This window comes from Capra hircus, chromosome 4 (assembly GCF_001704415.2).
Source record: "Capra hircus breed San Clemente chromosome 4, ASM170441v1, whole genome shotgun sequence".
Taxonomy (NCBI): domain Eukaryota; kingdom Metazoa; phylum Chordata; class Mammalia; order Artiodactyla; family Bovidae; genus Capra; species Capra hircus.
Genome location: NC_030811.1, coordinates 102,100,648 through 102,123,532, shown reverse-complemented (window position 1 = coordinate 102,123,532; position 22,885 = coordinate 102,100,648). Strand labels below are relative to the sequence as shown.

General features: G+C 38.4%; 1 pseudogene; it reads left to right on the top strand.

The window, feature by feature from the left end:
• On the top strand, positions 5,679-6,151 carry LOC102172595 (annotated as a pseudogene).

Sequence of the window (22,885 nt, the reverse complement as noted above, 5' to 3'; positions counted from 1 at the left end):
TCAGGCCAGGAGGGAATGGCAAGACATACTTAAAGTGATGAAAGAATATAGCCTACAGCCCAGATTACTGTACCCAGCAACAATCTCATTCAAATATGAAGAAGAAATCAAAAGCCTTACAGACAAGCAAAAGCTGAGCGAATTCAGCACCACCAAACCAGCTCTCCAACAAATGCTAAAGGATATTCTCTAGACAAGAAATGCAGAAAGGATGTATAAACTCAAACCCAAAACAATAAAGTAAATGGCAAAGGGATCATACTTATAAATAATTACCTTAAACGTAAATGGGTTGAATGCCCCAACCAAAAGACAAAGACTGGCTGAATGGATACAAAAACAAGACCCCTATATATGTTGTCCATAAGAGATCCACCTCAAAACAGGGGACACATACAGACTGAAAGTGAAGGGCTGGAAAAAGATATTCCATGCAAACAGAGACCAAAAGAAGGCAGGAGTAGCAATACTCATATCAGATAAAATAGACTTTAAAGCAAAGGCTGTGAAAAGAGACAAAGAAGGACACTACATAATGATCAAAGGATCAATCCAAGAAGAAGATACAACAGTTATAAATATATATGCACCCAACATAGGAGCACCACAATATGTAAGACAAATGCTAACAAGTATGAAAGGGGAAATTAACAATAACACAGTAATAGTGGGAGACTTTAATACCCCCACTCACACCTATGGATAGATCAACTAAACAAAAAATTAACAAAGAAACATGAACTTTAAATGATACAATAGACCAGTTAGACCTAATTGATATCTATAGGACATTTCACCCCAAAACAATGAATTTCAGCTTTTTCTCAATTGCACACGGAACCCTCTCCAGGATAGATCACATCCTGGGCCATAAATCTAGCCTTGGTAAATTCAAAAAAAAAAAAAAAAAGAAATCATTCCATGAATCTTTTCTGACCACAATGCAGTAAGATTAGATCTCAATTACAGGAGAAAAACTATTAAAAATTCCAACATATGGAGACTGAACAACACGCTGCTGAACAACCAACAAATCACAGCAGAAATCAAAAAAGAAATCAAAATATGCATAGAAATGAATGAAAATGAAAACACAACAACCCAAAACCTGTGGGACACTGTAAAAGCAGTGCTAAGGGGAAAGTTCAATACAGGCATACCTCAAGAAACAAGAAAAAAGTCAAATAAATAACCTAACTCTACACCCAAAGCAACTAGAAAATGAAGAAATGGAGAACCTCAGAGTTAGTAGAAGGAAAGAAATCTTAAAATTTAGGGCAGAAATAAATGCAAAAGAAACAAAAGAGACCATAGCAAAAATAAACAAAGCCAAAAGCTGGTTCTTTGAAAGGATAAATAAAATTGACAAACCATTAGCCAGACTCATCAAGAAACAACGGGAGAAGAATCAAATCAATAAAATTAGAAATGAACATGGAGAGATCACAACAGACAACACAGAAATACAAAGGATCATAAGAGACTACTATCAGCAATTATATGCCAATAAAATGGACAACGTGGAAGAAATGGACAAATTCTTACAAAAGTACAACTTCCAAAACTGAGCCAGGAAGAAATAGAAAATCTTAACAGACTCATTATAAGCACAGAAATTGGAACTGTAATCAGAAATCTTCCAGCAAACAAAAGCCCAGGTCCAGATGGCTTCACAGCTGAATTCTACCAAATATTTAGAGAAGAGCTAACATCTATCCTACTCAAACTCTTCCAGAAAATTGCAGAGGAAGGTAAACTTCCAAACTCATTCTATGAGGCCACCATCACCCTAATACCAAAACCTGACAAAGATGCCACCAAAAAAAAAAGAAAACTACAGGCCAATATCACTGATGAACATAGATGCAAAAACCCTTAACAAAATTCTAGCCGAACAGAATAAAATACTTAGGAATATATCTACCTAAAGAAACTAAAGATCTATATATAGAAAACTCTAAAACACTGGTGAAAGTAATCAAAGAGGACACTAATAGATGGAGAAATATACCATGTTCATGGATCGGAAGAATCAGTATAGTGAAAATGAGTATACTACCCAAAGCAATCTGTAGATTCTATGCAATCCCTATCAAGCTACCAGCAGTATTTTTCAAAGAGCTAGAACAAATAATTTCTCAATTTGTATGGAAATTCCAAAAACCTCAAATAGTCAAAACAATCTTGAGAAAGAAGAATGGAACTGGAGGAATCAACCTGCCTGAATTCAGGCTCTACTGCAAAGCCACAGTCATCAAGACAGTATGGTACTGGCACAAAGACAGAAATATAGATCAATGAAACAAAATAGAAAGCCCAGAGATAAATCCATGTACCTATGGACACCTTATCTTTGACAAAGGAGGCAAGAATATACAATAGGTTAAAGACAATCTCTTTAACAAGTGGTGCTGGGAAAACTGGTCAACCACTTGCAAAAGAATGAAACTAGAACACTTTCTAACACCATACACAAAAGTATACTCAAAATGGGTTAAAGATCTAAATGTAAGACCAGAAACTATAAAAATCCTAGAGGAGAACATAGGCAAAACACTCTCTGACATACATCACAGCAGGATCCTCCATGACCCCCTCTCAGAATATTGGAAACAAAAGCAAAAATAAACAAATGGGACCTAATTAAACTTAAAAGCTTCTGCACAACAAAGGAAACTATAAGCAAGGTGAAAAGACAGCTTTCTGAATGGGAGAAAATAATAGCTAATGAAGCAACTGACAAACAACTAATCTCAAAAATATACAAGCAACTCCTGCAGCTCAATTCCAGAAAAATAAATGACCCAGTCAAAAAATGGGCCAAAGAACTAAACAGACATTTACCCAAAGAAGACATACAGATGGCTAACAAACACATGAAAAGATGCTCAACATCACTCATTATCAGAGAAATGCAAATCAAAACCACAATGAGATACCATTGCATGCCAGTCAGAATGGCTGCAATCCAAAAGTCTACAAGCAATAAATGCTGGAGAAGGTGTGGAGAAAAGGGAACCCTCTTACACTGTTGGTGGAATGCAAACTAGTACAGCCACTATGGAGAACAGTGTGGAGATTCCTTAAAAAACTGGAAATAGAACTGCCTTATGTCCCAGCAATCCCACTGCTGGGCATACACACTGAGGAAACCAGAATTGAAAGAGACACGTGTACCCCAAGGTTCATTGTAGCACTGTTTATAATAGCCAGGACATGGAAACAACCTAGATGGCCCTCAGCAGATGAATGGGTAAGAAAGCTGTGGTACATATACACAATGGAGTATTACTCAGCCATTAAAAAAAGAATATATTTGAATCAGTTCTAATGAGGTGAATGAAACTGGAGCCTATTATACAGAGTGAAGTAAACCAGAAAGAAAAACACCAATACAGTATACTAATACATATATATGGAATTTAGAAAGATGGTAACAATAACCCTGTATGCAAGATAGCAAAAGATACACAGATGTATAGAACAGACTTTTGGACTCTTTGGGAGAGGGAGAGAGTGGGATGATTTGGGAGATAGGCATTGAAACATGTATAATATCATATATGAAATGAATCACCAGTCCAGGTTCGATGCATGATACTGGATGCTTGGGGCTGGTGCACTGGGATGACCCAGAGGGATGGTATGGGGAGGAGGTGGGAGGAGGGTTCAGGATGGGGAACACGTGTATACCTGTGGAGGATTCATGTTGATGTATGGCAAAACCAATACAATATTGTAAAGTAATTAACCTCCAATTAAAATAAATAAATGTATATTAAAAACTTTTTTGATAATCTCTGAAGCAAGTAATACAGGAATATTTTTATAATTCAGGTTGGGAAAGGATTTATATATTTTGGGTTTTGCCTCTGGCTGAAGTCCTCCTTACAGTAGTGATACCTTGAACAGTCTATGTAGAAGAGGTATGATTTTCTCTCTTTGCAATCAGAAACTCTGCTTATTGGCTTTTCTTCACTCGGTCCTTAACAATAATGCCAAAAGTAAAGATTTAAGAAGTATTTGTTTTGTGGCATTTCTGAAATGAATACCTTGAATAATACCATTCTTTCATTCTCAGAATTAACCAAAATATAGAAAATTAGCTTCCCCAAGAAGTAGCCGCATTTCAAAAAGCCTTTTTAGGATTGAGTAACCTGTGGTTGATGAAGTGGAAGTGTACTTTCAATGCCACCTTTTATTTCTAAAAAAGATTCGGTCAAGAGTCAACAAAAGTGCCACTGAATAACTTCATTTGAAATTATAACCACTGTTCCTTCACCAAATTTAAAAAAAAAAAAAAAGGAAAAAGAAAGTGCCTAAAGGGAGTGAGCAAATTTAGCTATTATAAGAAAAAAAAGGAAATGCAACAATTGGTACCCAAAGCCTGTTTGGTCAAGTTAAAGGAGTAATTCAAAGAAAATGAGTACTTGTAGCATGCAGAGTTCAACTCTTTTCACCAGGCTCTGGACTGCAAGCTGTCATTGGCAGAGGAGAAACAACATGATGTGCTGGCTGTTTCTGAGCAGGTCATATTAATTTAAAAAATGGGAACCTGAGGCACTTGAGGAAGAATGACTTTTCTATGTGAACAAGTAGCGGTGACTATCATGTTACCCCCCAGTCTGTCTCTCTCTGTTTCTTTGTCTCTGTCTCTCTCTCTCTCACTTGCTCTCAGCAGTGCCCAACCTCATGCCACTCAGGTATCACACCGGAGTTCAGCATTTCCCTGGAAAAAGCATGGGAGTTGGACTCAAGTAAGGTACCAACAGTTAGAACCTTGCCTGAAGGGTTTTTAATTCTCTGATAAAGTGGATAACTGCTTTTGATCTGACCAAAAGCAAAGAGAGCCAATATATCCTTCATACAAAATTAAGCTCATTTCATTTTAATGTCTTTTCCTGGCAACTGCCTTTTTCTTTCTTCTGGTGTTCAGGTGAATGACCAGAAAGCCAGCCCAAATACCAATGTTTAACCACTTCTTTAATTTCAAAAGGCTGCATATGGCAGCCCAGCCATCTCAGATGTCCTCCGCTTCATGGAATGCAAACAAATGTATATGGAGGTCAGAAATCTACTTTAAATGAATAAAGTAAATGATATAAGCTAGGGAGTGGGGAGTTCTAGTCACTTGGACATGGCATGCTCCATAAACAGTCAACTATGATTTTTAAACATGCTCTGCACCACTTGGCCAACTCCGCTTTATGTAATGATCTCTGTGTTTCAGCTGTAAATATTTACCCAATATTCTTTAACTCAAATTCCTTAGAGAATGAAACTAATTGACCAAATGGATTATGACAGGGAACCCCTTGAGTCACATGCCTATTCTTATCTAGTCAATCAGCACAGAAGGGTTATTGTCACATATTTAACATACCAGCTTATTCATTGTACATTCAGTTGGTTAAGGGCTATTCCTTCAGATGTAGCAATGGGAGCACCAAGCATTCTAATAGCTGACCTTTCCAACAGTACAAAGGTCTTTCCTGAAGACTTAGAAACACAGTCATCTAAAAATACAAGTGACTTTAAGTACTCTGTATTTCCCAAAAATAATCTATGAAGCGACAGCAAAATGGCTTCTCTTCCTCAGCTCAGCGATAGGGGCTGCCCCTCAAGTCGCCCCTGCCGCCAGCGGCCAAGCCCTGCCCCGCCCGCATCCCGCGGCTGCCATGCAGTTTATGTTGCTCTTTAGTGGTTAGGGAAAGCTTAGATTGCAGAGATGGGGTGTCCCATTATCAGACAAATAGAAGAAAAGATCACAAGAGAACTTCTTCAAACCATTTTAGCACGGAAACCTAAAATGTGCAGCTTTCTTGAGTGGTGAGATCTGAAGATTGTTTACAAAAGATATGCCAGTCTGTATTTTTCCTATGCTATTGAGGATCAGGACAATGAACTAATTACCCTGGAAATAGTTCATCTTTATGTGGAATTACTTGGCAAGTATTTTGGCAGTGTGTGTGACCCTGATACCATTTTTAATTTTGAGAAGGCTTATTTTATTTTGGATGAGTTTCTTTGGGGAGGAGAAGTTCAGGAAATATCCAAGAAGAATGTCTTTAAAGCAATTTAGCAGGCTGATCTACTACAGGAGGAAGCTGAAACCCCACGTACTGTTCTTGAAGAAATTGGACTGACATAACTCTCCTTCCCTGTTGAAGACTTCTTGTGGGATTTCACACGCTGTAGATGGTCATTGCCTTCATGCCCATGTTAGCTAATGGTGTAAGATGATGTCTTGTCGGTATTACTGTTTTGCAAAGCTGCTTCATTCAGGCCTACACAATTATTATTAACTAAATTAACTAAAGGGAACTTTGGTTAATCAGGTGATAACAAGGGACTTAAGCATGAATTAGAATGAATGCAAGAAAAAAAAAGTTACTTTTTCTGGCTGTTTTGAAGTTTATAGGTCTGTTTCTCTTGAATAGGTTATTATCACTACCTCGATTATGTGTATCTATGAGTATGACACAATCAGGCAATATACATTTATTATTCTCTTTGGCAAAAAAATCTTGTGAAACCTGGTTTTATGAAAGCAAAGACCACTGCATTTCAGTATATATGCAAATAAAGGGAATTGACATAGTCACATATTAAATGAATGAAAATTTCACTCTATGTTAAAACTTAAATTATATCAAAGACCCTTATTAGAAAGTAAACACCTAAAAACAAAAGGAATACACAAAAGACTAATGGAATGATGCTGTTTTACACTAAAAAATATTTCATAGGCATTCCTGGTACGAGGAACAGAGATCAGCTGTTTCATAATAGTAAACATGCTATTTTTAAGGCCAAGCAACATTTGATTCCTGAGATAAATTTTTTGTGGTCATAACCATTTAGTCACTTAGTTGGATATTTTTGATGCCTCCCAAATAAAATGGAAATGTTAACTTACCAGGGCTTCTTAAAAACAGTATCTTATGGAAAATGTGTTGCTCTTTTCACAAAGTGTTGAATAAGTCATTGTTTAAAGCATGAATATTCCTTCTGGGGTGCTTGTTACAGCCAAGTTTATTTTACTCCCCTGTTGCTTCCCTCCACTTAGAAGTGCAGCAAACTTTAGGGCAGCTTCCTTCCCTTCCATGGCACTGCCTAGTTACTGGAAGTCCTAAACATAAAAGCAGACACCACCTCTCATGAAAGTGTGAGTTGAATGAAGTAAAATGGCATTAGTGGGCACAATATTTTTAAAGGATATACAGTTGTTTCAATGTCATTTTTAGACATACTTCCATGTATGTAAATGTTTTCACAGTTTACAACTTTAATTTGTATCTGCTGGGCGGATTAAGCTTTGCTGAGATTGTGACCAATATTCAGTCCACATGAGCACTGTCTTACCACATTGACAATTAGTTGTAATAAATGTTCAATGTACATGCAAAATAATGATAATAATAATTTATAAAATATTATCCTGTAGGATATTTAACTATTAAAAGGTTTTCTGGACTTGGGAACCTTATGAAATATTGAACAGATTTATTTAATCTTATCTGATTCCTTAGAACTTTTAATATGTTCACATACACTGTGACTTTCTTAAAAATGAATTAATGTTGTCACCTCAGTCATGTCCAACTCTTTGTGACCCTATGGACTATAGCTTGCCAGACTCCTCTATCCAAGGGATTTTCCAGGCAAGAATACTGGATTGGGTTGCCACTTCCTCCTCCAGGGGATCTTCCCAACGCAGGGATCAAACTCGTGTCTCTTATATCTCTTGCATTGGCAGGCAGGCTCTTTATCACTAGTGCCAGCATTTATATTTCTCAAAGTTTTATTTTCCTGATTTGTTGTTTTGCTTGTTCTTTTCATTAAAACACCATTCTATTATAAGCATTTATTAGTATACCTAAAACTTGTGTTTGAGACATACTAATCAGTTATGACCAACCTAGATAGCATATTCAAAAGCAGAGACATTATTTTGCCAACAAAGATCTGTCTAGTCAAGGCTATGGTTTTTCCAGTAGTCATGTATGGATGTGAGAGTTGGACTGTGAAGAAAGCTAAGTGCCGAAGAATTGATGCTTTTGAACTGTGGTGTTGGAGAAGACTCTTGAGAGTCCCTTGGACTGCAAGGACATCCAACCAGTCCATTCTAAAGGAGATCAGCCCTGGGATTTCTTTGGAAGGAATGATGCTAAAGCTGAAACTCCAGTACTTTGGCCACCTTATGCAAAGAGTTGTCTCATTGGAAAAGACTCTGATGCTGGGAAGGATTGGGGGCAGGAGGAGAAGGGGGCAACAGAGGATGAGATGGCTGGATGGCATCCCTGACTCGATGGACGTGAGTATGAGTGAACTTGGGGAGTTGGTGATGGACAGGGAGGCCTGGCGTGCTGCAATTCATGGGGTCCCAAAGAATCAGACATGACTGAGCTACTGAACTGAACTGAATCTAAAATCATTTTATAGATGAGAAAATGGAGCTATTATAAATCTTTGGTGAATATTATTTTAAGCATCTACTATATGCCAAAAATTTTACTAGAAAATAGACAAAGCCCCAACTTGTTATCTCTCTAGGCAGGATGAAGGTAAGGATTGTGTGGTATTAGATATTGTACATTCAAGTCCTACTAGCTTTATGATGTCAATGAAAGTTGGTTGAATAAATTTTAAATGAATAAAGAAGTAGTTTTTAATTCTGGCTATGAATCAGTATCTCTCATAGGTATGCTTAAAAATGAACAACAAAACAAAACTCTTATAAGCTTAGGCACACTCCAAAGTTACTAACCATAATTTTTGGGTTAATGACTGCCATGTTTTTAATATTTAGCAAAATCTATTCAACCCCAGGAGCAGCACCTTCCAGTCTCTGACACCATCCCAGCCCTGCATATGCAGCCACTCCTCCTCTCAAGCTCCCTCAATAGGGATCCTTGGGTTATATTGGCTCACGTGCACAATAGAGGACCATCTTCCCATCTCAAGGTCCTTAACCACATCTATGAAGTCCCCTTTCCATATGAGATAACACAGTCACAGGCTGGGGTTAGGGTGTAAATATCTCTGGGGCCCCAACTCAGCTCACCACAGTTCCTTTGATCAGATCAGAGATGTCCCCTTCTTATCTTTGGCCACTAAGACTTTTATTCAAAATAAGCTTTGAATCTTAAAAAACACTTTTACTGCATCTATTTAAATGATCATTTAATTTTCTCCCTCATTTTATAAACAGGGTATAGTATACTGCTTGATTTATGAGTATTAAACCGACTGCATTTCTGGCTCGGTTTGCCTGGAATGATCATCATTCTAGGCTTGGAGCTCATCCTCATGTCAACCATTAATTACTTTCATTTGGGCGTCCCTGGTGGCTCAGGAGAAGGCAATGGCACCCCACTCCAGTACTCTTGCCTGGAAAATCTCATGGACAGAAGAGCCTGGTGGGCTGCAGTCCATGGGGTCGCTAAGAGTCGGACACAACTGAGCGACTTCACTTTCACTTTTCACTTTCATGCATTGGAGAAGGAAATGGCAACCCACGCCAGTGTTCTTACCTGGAGAATCCCAGGGACGGCAGAGCCTAGTGGGCTGCCGTCTATTGGGTCGCACAGAGTCAGTCAGGACTGAAGTGACTTAGCAGCAGCAGCAGGTGGCTCAGCAGTAAAGAATCTACCTGCCAATGCAGGAGACATGGGTTTGATCCCTGGGTTGGGAAGAGCCCCTGGAGAAGGAAATGGCAGCCCACTTTAGTATTCTTGCCTGGGAAGTCCAATGGACAGAGGAACCTGACAGGCTATAGTACACAGGTTCACAAAGAGTTGGACACAACTGAGTGACTAAACAAAAACAAACAGCAATAGGCAGCTCTAATATCTAGTCAAGATTAAGAATCAATCATTTAAAAATATGCAATTTATTAGTGGCATAGACAGCATTAAAACTGAGGATACTTGACATCCAATCTAATAAATTGTCTGCTACAATAAAGTCAAATAGGGACAATATTGAGGCTAAAATATATGTACAGAGAATGGCAGAGACATATCCAAAGACCCATGGCAAGGGACTGAAACTGAATACAACCTTAGGGAATTAAAGGAAGGGCAGACCATCTAGGAAGACTCAATAGCAGAATGTTAGGAAACAGGATGTTTAACCAAAGGAAACATACAGCCAGGGAACCAAAGCAGAAAAAGGCTGAACTGAGAAGCATATTTGGCCCTAGGAAAAGGTAACAAAAGAACCTAGTTGTCGGGGGAAAAAAAACATCATTACCAACTTTTATTGACACTGTAGAGTATATTTGTTCTAGGTACTTTATATGGAGTGTCTCATTTAATTCTCAGAGCGTTACTATGAAGTGAGAGTCATCATAATCTCCATTTTGGAGAGCAGAAAAATATAGCTGGAAAGGTTAAGAAAGTCCATAAGATTATCAACCTAATAAATACAGAGCTAGAACTCTATCCAAAGCAGCCTGAAATTAGGGCATGAAGCCAAAAAATCAGCGTAGACAGGCCCATGCATCTCATGCCCTTGAAGTATTGCTCAAGTCTTTCTTACATTTCCCAGGAGTCATGGACTGAACCTGGAGGTGAACTTTAAGGAGCCTCAGTTACAAAGTTTGGAAGATGAAAAGAAAAAAAATTCAACTGGGTGATTAAACAAAATTATTAAATTCCATATTTGTTAAAACTTGAAACTAAAAAGAGGCTGTTCACAGAACATCCGGCCTCCTGGAAAGAGTGGCATTGTTTGAGGGTCTGGATTACCTTCAGAGCTCAAGAGAGATTCAACACAGTCCGCAATTCTAATGCTTACTAACTTTGTATTTTCTTTCTTCAACTCTGGTTCAAGATATTTTAACTATTCTAAACACAATACTAAAATAATCCCTTCTAAAATAAAGGGATAAATAAGCTTACATACAAAGCTAGTTATTTTCTTATCTGTCTAGATTATTCCCATGAATATTTATCACTAGTTTTAAAGCAATCTGATTCCTCTTTTATGACAGTTGTGCATACAAAATTCTGTTTTCGTGGAAGAATAAAATTTATAGCATCCTGATTCCTAATCAAAGTTACTAATTTCCAAAAGGAAATATACTCCCTTTGAAATAAACTCCTTAGTTGACAGAAATTCTTTTTTTTTTTTTCTTAATGACAACAGTACACACATACCCACTCATATGGGCTTCCCTGGTGGCTCAGATGGTAAAGAATCTACCTGCAATGCAGGATGCCTGGGTTCAATCCCTAGGTCAGGAAGATCTCCTGGAGAAGGAAATGGCAAGCCACTCCAGGATTCTTACGTGGAGAATTCCACAGACAGAGGAGCCTGGTGGGCTACAGTCTGTGGGGTCGCAAACAGTCGGACATGAGTGAACAAATTTTACTTCACTGCTTCTCATACAGTTCAGTTGATCCAGTTTGAACAGGATAAATTTTATGTACAAATTTTATACATTTTATGATGGCTTAATCTCATTAGCCAAAGTTCATTCCTTATTTTGATTCTCTCTCCTCTTTCTCTGTCTAAATGTGATCTCAAACCCCTAGAGCAATATATTGCATTGGGAGATACAAAAAATTCTGGTAGCAAAAATATAAGAATTTGATATGGTAATAAAGTGCTTTAGGGAAGCATAATGTATTAAAATCCACTCTAGCCTCACTGTCTATTCATGAGGAAGGGGCAATCATTTTACAAGTTTTCGAACGATATGTGGAGCATTACTTTTTTATAATAAGAATCTATTGGGTGTATTTAAATAAAACATTTTCAAGGACTGTACCCAAACTTTCACTAAGAAATATTTTTAAATTAAGATGGGGTTGTACGTATATATATACTAGTAATCTAGTGTGAAGTAACAAACTACCACAAAGTTAAAGGATTAAAACAGCACACTCATTACATCAAAGTTTCCCTGGATCAGAGGTACAAGAATAGGTTAGTGGGTCCTCAGCTGAGGGTCTCATCAGGCTACCATCAAGGTATCTTCTGGGTTCTGTTCTCATCTGGAGTCCTGACTGCAAACTTTCAAGAAGACTAGGTGGTTTGTAATATATATTTCCTTAAGGGCTAAGAGCCTAGGCTTCTTGCTAGCCATCACCTACACATCACCGTCCATTCCTTGCCCTGTGGTCCTCCCAACATGATTGCTTACTACTTCTAGGATAGCAAGAGTGCATGGAGCCAGCTGGCTAGCAAAATAGAGTCTTATATAATGTACAATAATCACGGAAGTGAAATACAAACACTTCTGTCATTGGTCAAAATCAAATACCAGGTTTCACCCAGCCTCAAAGGAAGGATTTTCCACAAAGCCATGAATGTCAGGTGGGTGACCACCCTAGATTCTATCTGTCTCAGAATGGTAGAAGCCAAGGTGAGTATAGCTTGAAAACCCTTAAAATGCTGCAGATATATTGCTCTCCTTCAGAGAATCACTGGCCTCTATCTGCCATTATTTCCTCTTAAAGTGAATTTGTGGGTCATTTATGTCAAATTCTCTTCTAAATAAAAATCTGGAATCTGCTCTAGTCCCACTTAATGAAAATGTCTTAGACAGGTCCTTAGAATTGACTTCAGTATGATGTTTAGAATAGCTTAAACGTGAGAGCACTTACTAACGTTGCCTTATTGAAAGGATTAAAATTTCTGACTATATGTAATATATTTTCCCAGAATTTTAAATAAAGTTTAATCCCAACAACTTCCCTAAATTTTGGATTTTCCCTGTGTGTACGTTAGTCGCTCAGTCGTGTCCAGCTCTTTGTGTCCCCATGGACTATAGCCTGCCAGGCTTTTCTGTCCATGGAAATTTCCAGGCAAGGATACGGGAGTGGGTTATCATTTCCTTCCCCAGGGGATCTTTCCGAATCAGGGAATGAACCCAGGTCTCCTGCATTGCAGGCAGACTGAGCTGCAATTGCTTTACCCACTGAGCTACTAGGGAAGCCCTAAACTTTTTCATAAGGCAGGGTCCATAGGAAATCTAGGGATCGAACCCAGGTCTCTCACATTGCAAGCAGATTCTTTACCAGCTGAGCCATCAGAGAAGCCCAAGAATACTGCAGTGGGTAGCCTATCTTTCTCCAGGGAATCTTCCCAACCCAGGAATCGAACTGTGGTTTCCTGCATTGCTGGCGGAAAGTCCAAACCTGGGATTTGGATTTTCCCTAGAATTACATAATAGCAGTAATATAATAAAATGAGTTTTCAAAAAGTGTTAGCAAACTAAGGCTCTTGCCAGCATCTTAAACTTTACAAATTTGTGAGTCCCCTTCTTTAGAAATTAAATTTTATTGCAATAAAACTACAGATTACAATCATAATTGGGATGTTTAAAATAACAGATTTAGAATATTAGAGGAGCATTTCTAACATATAAAGAACATTTCAAAGAATAAGGTGAGGAAAAAGAAATTTAAGAATTTCACTAGGCAGTATCCTTTTGAAAAGAAAAACCAGCACCAAGGAGAATCAAAGTTTTTTTTTTTTTTTTTTTTTTTTTTTTTTTTTTTTTGTATCAGAAGAGGCCAAACAAAATGTCTTCCTTTATATTAAAACATGAGATAAGATGTAACACTAGGTTCATAATTTTGTTAACCACTGACCTTTTTTCTTCTAACACCAACCTTACAAATACATTAAAGAATACTTTTCCCCTTAAAGGTGAACCCAATTGATTATTACTATTTCAAAGTAACTTCTGCAAGCAATCTTGTAGGTTCACAACTTAAAAGAAGTTTATAATCTTTGACTATTTTCCTGATTTGAGTACCATTTTCACTATATAACTTTATTCACCTTTCAGAATTTTTTCTCATCTTAGGATACCTAAAGAGAAAAAAAACTCAATAGATATTTTTCCCAGAAATTTATCATTTCCTACTTTTTCATCAGATTCATCTGATCTTTCTAAGGGTGATCTTTTAAAATCTCTTATATTTCCTTTCTAGTTCCCAGAATACTCTACTGGACCTAAGCATCTCTGAAGTAATATTTTTAAATTAAACTTTCTCTGATTTGAATATAGAAACAGATTTTGATGGTGTTGGTTTCATTACAGAGAACTGCATTGTGTTGAAAAGAGGAATAATATTATATATTCCAAATAATCCAGTATAGATTTGTAGACCAGGAGGTGGGGAAGGCTTGGAAGAGTTAGAAAGGGCAAGTGTGAAAGAGTAGTTAGAGAGAAGTGAGGATGAGATAAGCCAACTCAGCCTTTACTTCTTATCTCCAATTGTAGTGAAATTATCACTTATGAAATCACTCAATATTGTCTAGGTCAGCAAAACAAGGAAAATGTTCTGGGACTACCAGTACTTTTGTACTGATTTAAGAATAATTGGGATATTCTCTTCATGATTATAACAAAAGTAGGAATTATCATTGGCCCCTTTCAATTTAGATTTCGTTAAGCAGATTTACTAATCACTGAGAGAATTATTTTAGCTATTGACTAGATTTCTCTATACTTAATATGTAGCATGTTCATGATATTTTAACCATATACTATCTATTTAAACCCTTACTTAGGCATCTATGCATTACTAAGTGATATCTTGGTCATGTTGTTAAGGTAGCTTTTTGACTGCAAAAATATCAAATTCTTATAGTTTATGAGCCCCCACTGTCTTATTTAGGGGAGATGCTCTCAAGCTTTTTGCTCTTAAAACTATTATTATATATAAAATATATTTTTATTTAAAATTTCTTGTCTTTTACTGAAATATAGTTGACAATAATACTATGTTAATGTCAGGCATACTACATAATGATATGATATTTGCATATATTATGCAATGATCACCTCTATAAGTCTAGTAACTCTTCATTCCAATACAAAAGTGAAGTGAAATTCTCTCAGTTGTGTCTGACTCTATATAGTCCATGGGATTCTCCAGGCCAGAATCCCGGAGTAGGTAGTCTTTCCCTTCTCCAGGGGATCTTCACAACCCACGGATTGACCCAGGTCTCTTGCATTGCAGGTGGATTCTTTACCAGCTGAACAACCAGGGAAACCTATACAAAGTTATTATTATATTATAAACATTATTATAAACCATATTCCTTATATTGTATATTACATTACCATGACTTCTTTATCATATATCTGGAAGCTTGTAACTCTCAATTCCCTTCACCTATTTTGCCCACACCCAACTTCCTTTCCCTTAAGGGCAACCTCTTTGCTTTCTGCATACATGAATCTGTTGCTGTTTTGTTTTTATAGATTGCAAATATAAGTGAGAATATGCAGTATTTATCTTCCTCTGTCTGTCTATTTCACTTCACATAATACTCTTGAGATTCATTCCTATTGTTGAAGATATCAAGATTTCCATTTTTTTATGGATTAGTAATATCCCATTGTCCTTTTGAAGGAAGTCACCATTACATCTACCATAGTTTGGACTCAGGCCAAGCTACAAGGAGGGAAACACAGCCCCACTCATCAGCAGATAATTGGATTAAAGACTTACTGAGCATTGACTTGCACACCAGAGCAAGATCTAGATTTTCCCAGAGCCAGTCCCTCCCATCAGGAAGCTTCCACAAGCCTCTTATCTTCATCCATCAGAGGGCAGACAGAATGAAAAGCACAATCACAGAAAACTAACCAAACTTATCACATGGATCACAGCCATGACTAACTCAGTGAAACTATGAGCCATGCAATGTAGGGCCACATAAGACACATGGATCATGGTAAAGCATTCTGACAAAACGTGGTACACTGGAGAAGGGAATGGCAAAGCACTTCAGCATGCTTGTCTTGAGAACTGCATGAATAGTATGAAAAGCAAAAGGAAATGGCATTTAAAGAGGAACTCCCCAGGTCAGTATTGGCCCAACATGCTACTGGAAAACAGCAGAGAAATAGCATCAGAAGGAATGAAGAGGTTAAGCCAAGGCAGAAACAATACATAGTTGTGGATGTGTCTGGTGGTGAAAATAAAGTCTGATGCTGTAAAGAACATTATTGCACAGGAACCTGGAATGTTAGGTCCATGAATCAAGGTAATGGAAGTAGTCAAACAGAAGATGGCAAGAGTGAACATCGACATTTCAGGAATCAGTGAACTTGAGTTTGAGCAAGTTCCAGGAGTTAGTGATGGACAGGGAACCCTGTTGTGCTGCAGTCCCTGAGCTCACAAAGACTTGGATGCAACTGAGTGAACTGAACTGAACTAAAATGGACCAGAATGGGCTAATTTAATTCAGGTGATCATTGCATCTACTACTGAGGGCAAGACTCCATTAGTAGAAATGGAGTAGCCCTCCTAGTCAACAGGAGAGTCTGAAATGCAGTACTTGGGTGCAATCTCAAAAATGACAGAATGATCTCAGTTTACTTCCAAGGCAAACCACTCAATATCATAGTAATCTAAGCCTATGCCCAACCACTAATGACAAAGAAGCTGAAGTTAAATGGTTCTATGAAGACCTACAAGACCTAGAAATAACAACAACAACAACAACAAAAAAGTCCTTTTCATTATAGGGGACTGGAATGCAAAAGTAGGAAGTCAAAAGATACCTGGAATAACAAGCAAGTTTGGCCTTGGAGTACAAAATGAAGCAGAGCAAAGGCTAACAGAGCTTTGCCAAAAGAATGCACTAGTCATAGCAAACACCCTTTTCCAACAACACAAGAGACAACTCTACACATGAATATCCCCAAGTGGTCAGTACCAAAATGAGATTGATTCTATTCTTTGCAACTGAAAATGGAGAAGCTCTATACAGTCAGCAAAAACAAAACTGGGAACTGACTGTCACTCAGATTATGAACTCTTTCTTGCCAAATTCAGACATAAGTTGAAGAAAGTAGGTAAAATGACTAGGCCATTCAGGTAAGACCTAACTCAAATCCCTTACAATTATATGGTGGCAGTAACAAATAGATTCAAGGGATTCGATCTGATGGACAGACTGCCTAATGAAATATGGAGGGAGGTTCATAACACTGTACAGGAAGTGGTGATCAAAACCATTCCCAAGGGGAAAAAATGCAAAATGGCAAAATGGTTGTCTGAGGAGGCCTTACAAATATCTGAGAAAAGCAGAGATGTGAAATGCAAAGGAGAAAAGAAAAGATATACCCACTTGAATGCAGAGTTCCAAAGAATAGCAAGAAGAGATAAGAAAGCCTTCTGCAGTAAACAATGCAAAGAAATAGAGGAAAATGATAGAATGGTAAAGGCTGAGATGTCTTCAAGGAAATTAGAGATACCAAGGGAACATTTCATGCAAAGATGGGCACAATAAAGGACAGAGATGGTATGGACCTAGCAGAAGCAGAAGATATTAAGAAGAGGTGGCAAGAAACAGAAGAATTATACAAAAAAAGAGAACTTAATGACCCAGATAACCACGATGGTATGATCTCTCACCTAGAGCCATGCAGCTTGGAGTGAAAAGTCAAGTGGGCCTTAGAAAGCATCACTACAAACAAACCTAGTGGAGGTGATGGAATTTAAGCTGAGCTATTTCAAATCCTGAAAGATGATGCCATGAAAATGCTGCACTCAGTATGCCAGCAAATTTGGAAAATTCAACAATGGTCACAGGACTGGGAAAGGTCAGTTTTCACTCAAATCCCAAAGAAGGTAAATACCAAAGAATGCCCAAACTACCACACAACTGAACTCATTTCACATGCTAGCAAAGTAATGCTCAAAATTCTCAAAGGGAGTCTTCATCAGTATGGGAACTAAGAACATTCAGATGTTCAAGCTGGATTTAGAAAAGGGAGAGGGTGAGAGATCAAATTGCCAACATCCATTGGATCCTAGAAAAAGCAAAAGAATTCCAGAAAAACATCTAATTTTGCTTTATTGACTATGCCAAAGCCTTTGACTGTGTGGCTTGCAACAAACTGTCAAAAATTATTAAAGAGGTGGGAATACGAGAACACCTGACCTGCCTCCTGCTAAACCTGTATGCAAGTCAAGAAGCAACAGTTAGAACCTAACATGGAACAACTAACTGGCTAAAAATTGGGAAATGAGTACCTCAAGGCTGTATATAGTCACCCTGCTTATTTGACTTATATGTATAGTACGTTATACATAATGCCAGCCTGGATGAAGCACAAGCCAGAATCAAGGTTGCCAGGAGAAATATCAATAATCTCAGTTATGTAGAAGACACTGCCCTTATGGCAGAAAGCAAAGAGGAACTGAAGAGCCCCTTGATGAAGGTGAAAGAAGAGAGTGAAAAAGCTGGCTGAAAACTCAAAATTCAAAAAACTAAGATCACGACATCTGGTCCCATCATTTCCTAGCAAATAGATGGGGAAACAATGGAAACAGTGGCAGATTTTATTTTCTTGGGCTCCAAAATCACAAGATGGTGACTGTAGCCATGAAATTAAAAGACATTTGCTCCTTGAAAGAAAAGTTATGATGAAACTAGATAGCATATTAAAAAGCAGAGACATTGCTATGTTGACAAAGGTCCAGCTAGTCAAAGCTATGGTTTTTCCAGTAGTCATATATGGATGTGAGAACTGGACCAAAAAGAAGGCTGAGCACCAATGAATTGATGCTATTTAACTGCGGTGCTGGAGAAGACTCTTGAGAGTCCCTTGGACTGCAAGAAGATACTGCCAGTCAATCTTAAAGGAAATTAATCCTGAATATTCATTGGAGGGACTGATGTTGAAGCTGAAGCTCCAATACTTTGGCCACCTGATGTTAATAGCTGATTCACTGGAAAAGATCTGATGCTGGGAAATATTGAAGGCACAAAGAGAAGGGGATGACAGATGATGAGATGGTTGGATGGCATCACCAACTCAATGGACATGAGTTTGAGCAAGCTCCGGGAGATGATGAACAGGGTAGCCTGGTGTGCTACAGTCCATGGAGTTGCTAAGAGTTGGAACAACAATATTCCATTGTAGGGGTTTCCCTGGTGGTTCAGCAGTTAAGAATCTCCTTGCAATGCAGTATTCCTGGGTTTGTTCCCTGGCTTAGGAAGATCCCCTGGAGAAGGACATGGCAACCCACTCCAGTATTCCTACCTAGGAAATTCCATGGACAGAGAAGTCTTGCAGGCTGCAGTCCATGGGTCATAAAAGAGTTGGTTACAACTTAGCAACTAAAGAGCGACAATAACAATGTTCTATTGTATGTATTGGCCACATTTTCTTTATCCATTCATCTACCCATGAAAACATAGATGGCTTTTATATCTTGGATATTGTAAATAATGCTACAATCAACATTGGTGTCCATATATTATTTCTAATTAGTGTTGTTGTTTTCTTCAGTTAAATACCCAGAATGGAATTACTGGGTCTATGGAAGTTCTATTTTTAATCTTTGTAGAAATTTCATACATTTTTTCACAGTTGTTGCACCAATTACAAACCCACAAGCACTTCACAAGGATTTCCTTTTCTCCACATTCTTGTCAACACTTTCTATTTGTTGTCTTTTTAATGATAGCCATTTATGGTAAGTACTTTATAATAGGAGTTCTTACTATTTAAAATGTGTACTATTCAATACAGAAAAGGATAGGTTTTGATAAAATAAAGTGGGTAAATCACTTATAATTAAGATAGTCATATGCCCCAACACTCATGACTTTTAAAAGCAATGCTCTGGAGAATCCCAGGGACAGGGGAGCCTGGTGGGCTTCCGTTTATGGGGTCACACAGAGTCGGACACGACTGAAGTGACTTAGCAGCAGCAGCAGCTGCTGCTATCCTTGCTGGCCACCTGATAAAGAGATGGAAATTGATCTCTATCACTCAGGAAAGGATCAGAGCGATCATATGTGACCTTCCTTAATAAGAAAAGAAAAACAAGTCTTAGCTTAGTGTGTTTTTGTTTGTTTTTCATGGGAAGAGGGTGTTTCAATTTGCGATGTGATAGGAAGAGTGACTGAGCTCTTTGATGAAAAGAAGGAGGCTTCATTGGACATTCTTTAGTTCTCACTTCATTCTGGGTACACAGAAGATTACATTTCCTAGGTCCTTTGCATTTAGAGAGGATATGTGGGTTCTTGTAACCAGTGATATTATCAATTAACTAAAGAATAAAAGAGAATATGTAAGATTCCTATATGCTTATTATTTCTTTTGATGGCAGTTGAAGAAGACATGTGAATCTATGGTGTACAAATGTCATGGTGGTGACTGCATCAGCCTTGTATTTTGTGACTTTTGAAAGACAGTTATTGTCACACTAGCAGTGAATGATTGATGTGAACTCTAAACAAATCATTTCTCTCTAAAAATAAAATAAAAGTAATGTTCTGGATTGTAAGAGAAAGAGATTAGTCATGCATGGAAAACATAAAATTTCATAGCACATGGAATTTCCATTGCTTCAGAGACTTTTTCCTGGGATTTTTATTGATTTATTTCAAGGAAAGGTCTTTTAAAAACAACATAGCATAGTGGTTGAAAACTTGGACTGTGGAATCGGACAGCCTGAGTTCAAGTCTCAACTCTGCCATTACTAGTTTGTCTTTCAGCTAGTGAACTTATCTTCATTTTACTTTCTTCATATTTAAAGTGGGGCTAATAGTAGTACCTACCCATAGTCCTATTGTAAGAATTAATATTAATGTTTGTAAAAGACTCTTAATAGATCTAGGCACCCTCAGAGTGCTTGATAAATAAATAAATCTGATTCAAATGAATTTCTATAGATCCATATATATATATATATATATATATATATACACACATATATATGTCCGAGTATACAAGAAAACCTTTTTTGAAGATGGTGGAGGAATAGGATGGGGAAACCACTTTCTCCCCAACTAATTCATCAAAAGATCATTTAAATGCTGAACAACTTCCACAAAACAACTTCTGAACGCTGGCAGAGGACACCAGGCACCCAGAAAGGCAGCCCATTCTCTTGAAAGGAGATAGGACAAAATATAAAAGACAGAAAGAGAGACAAATGGTTAGGAACAGAGACCTGTCCTGGGGAGAGTCGTGAAGAAAAAGTTTCCAAACAGCAGGAAACCCTCTCATCAGCAGGTCTGTGGGGAGTCTTGGAATCTCAGAGGGCAGCATAAACAGGAGAAAAAACAAACAAACAAACACAGAATACACTCCTAACTGCAACTCCCAGTGGAGAAGTAGCCCAGATGCTCACGTCTACCACCAGTGAGCAGGGTTGGACAGGGAGAGGTGGATTGCATGTTTAGGGCAAGGACCAGGCCTAAATGCCCTGAGGACAATCTGAGGGAGCTAATGCGAGATAGCAACCCAAAATGTGGGATAGCCAGAGAGATTTAAAAAAAAGGGAGAGAGAGAGAATTTTCCCATGCAAAGCTCTAACATGAGGCACAGCCTGGCCCACTCACAGAACAAGGGACTGAACGAATACCAGAGGAGAGCTAGCTGGCTGCAGACCAGGCATCCCCCGGCCAGAGGCAGAGCAGCAGGCATGCAACAGCCAGAGCCAGAAGGCAAGGGGCAATTTCAGCCCCAGAGATGGCATCCTCCACCAAACTGTGAGCAGGCTCCCAGTTGCTAACCAATTCTTCCTGGGAACCTGGACAGTTGATATCTTCCAGGAGGGTCACAGTCAGAGATCAGCTCCCCAGAGGAGACACACAGCACTCCTGAGAGAGCGCTCTTGCGGTGCACCCAGGAAACCAAGTGTCTGGGACCAGGGAGGTGATTAAGACAAATAGCTCACCTGGGACAGTGCTTTCATGGTCACTTGGGTGGGTTGGACCTGGGACGGGTACAACAGCATGCCCAACCAAGTCTGTGCCTTTATGGACTACCCAAGAACCTGAACCTGAGCAGCTTAGACCTGGGAAGTGCATGAAACACGGGGCCCATTTTGAACATTACCCCTGCAGAGCAACCTGGAGCCTGAGCAGTGTAGACCAGGAAAGCACATGCTGCTGTGATCTGGGGCAAACTCAGTGTAGTCCATAAACTGCGAGAACTCCCCACACACTCCAGTGATATTTGTTTGCAGTGTTCCTCCCTCCCCACAACACAGCTGAGCAAGTGAGCCTAAATAAGTGATCATCTTGACCCCCTTATATCAGGGCAGAAATTGGACACTGAAGAGACTTGCAAACAGTGGAAGCCAAAATAAACAAAGAAGAGGGAACTGCTCTGGAGGTGACAGGTGCAACAGATTAAAACCCTGTGGTTAACATTGACTAAACATTGGAAGGGGCCTATAGACCTTGAGAAGAAGTATCAGATGGAACAAGAAACTATCTGAAACTGAACTGACCCCACAATGCCCTCAACAGCTCCAAAGAAATTCTTAGATATATTTTTACTATTATCATTTTTTTAAATTTTTAAGTTCTTTAATACTCCTTTAATTTTCATTTTTAAAACCTACTATCACCTTGCAAAAAATAGATCCTATTTTAAAGCAAATTTCATATATATGTATTTTTATAATTTTTGAAATTGATTTTGTTTTGTATTTTTACTTTAGACTTTTTATCTTTGCTTTTTGGTATTTGTTATCAATTTTGTACCTTTAAGAATCTAATCTTCAAAAAAAAAAAAAAGAATCTAATCTTCAGTACCCATTTTTACGTAGGGGGTGTGATTGCTGGCTTGATTGCTCTCTGTCCTTTTGATTCTCCCTTTTCTCCCCCAGGTCACCTCTATCTCCTCCCTCACTCTCCTCTTCTCTACATAACTCTGTGACTCTCTCTGGGTGTTCTGGGCTGTGGAGAATACTTAGGTAGCTGATTACTGGCTAGATTTGTTTCTCCCCTTTTGACCCCCCCCCCCGCTTCTCCTCCAGGTCACCTCTATCTCCTTCCTCCCTCTTCTCTTCTCTGTGCAACTCTGTGAACCTCCCTGGGTGTCCCTCAGTGTGGAGAATCTTTTCATGATTGACCTAGATGTATATCATCTGTG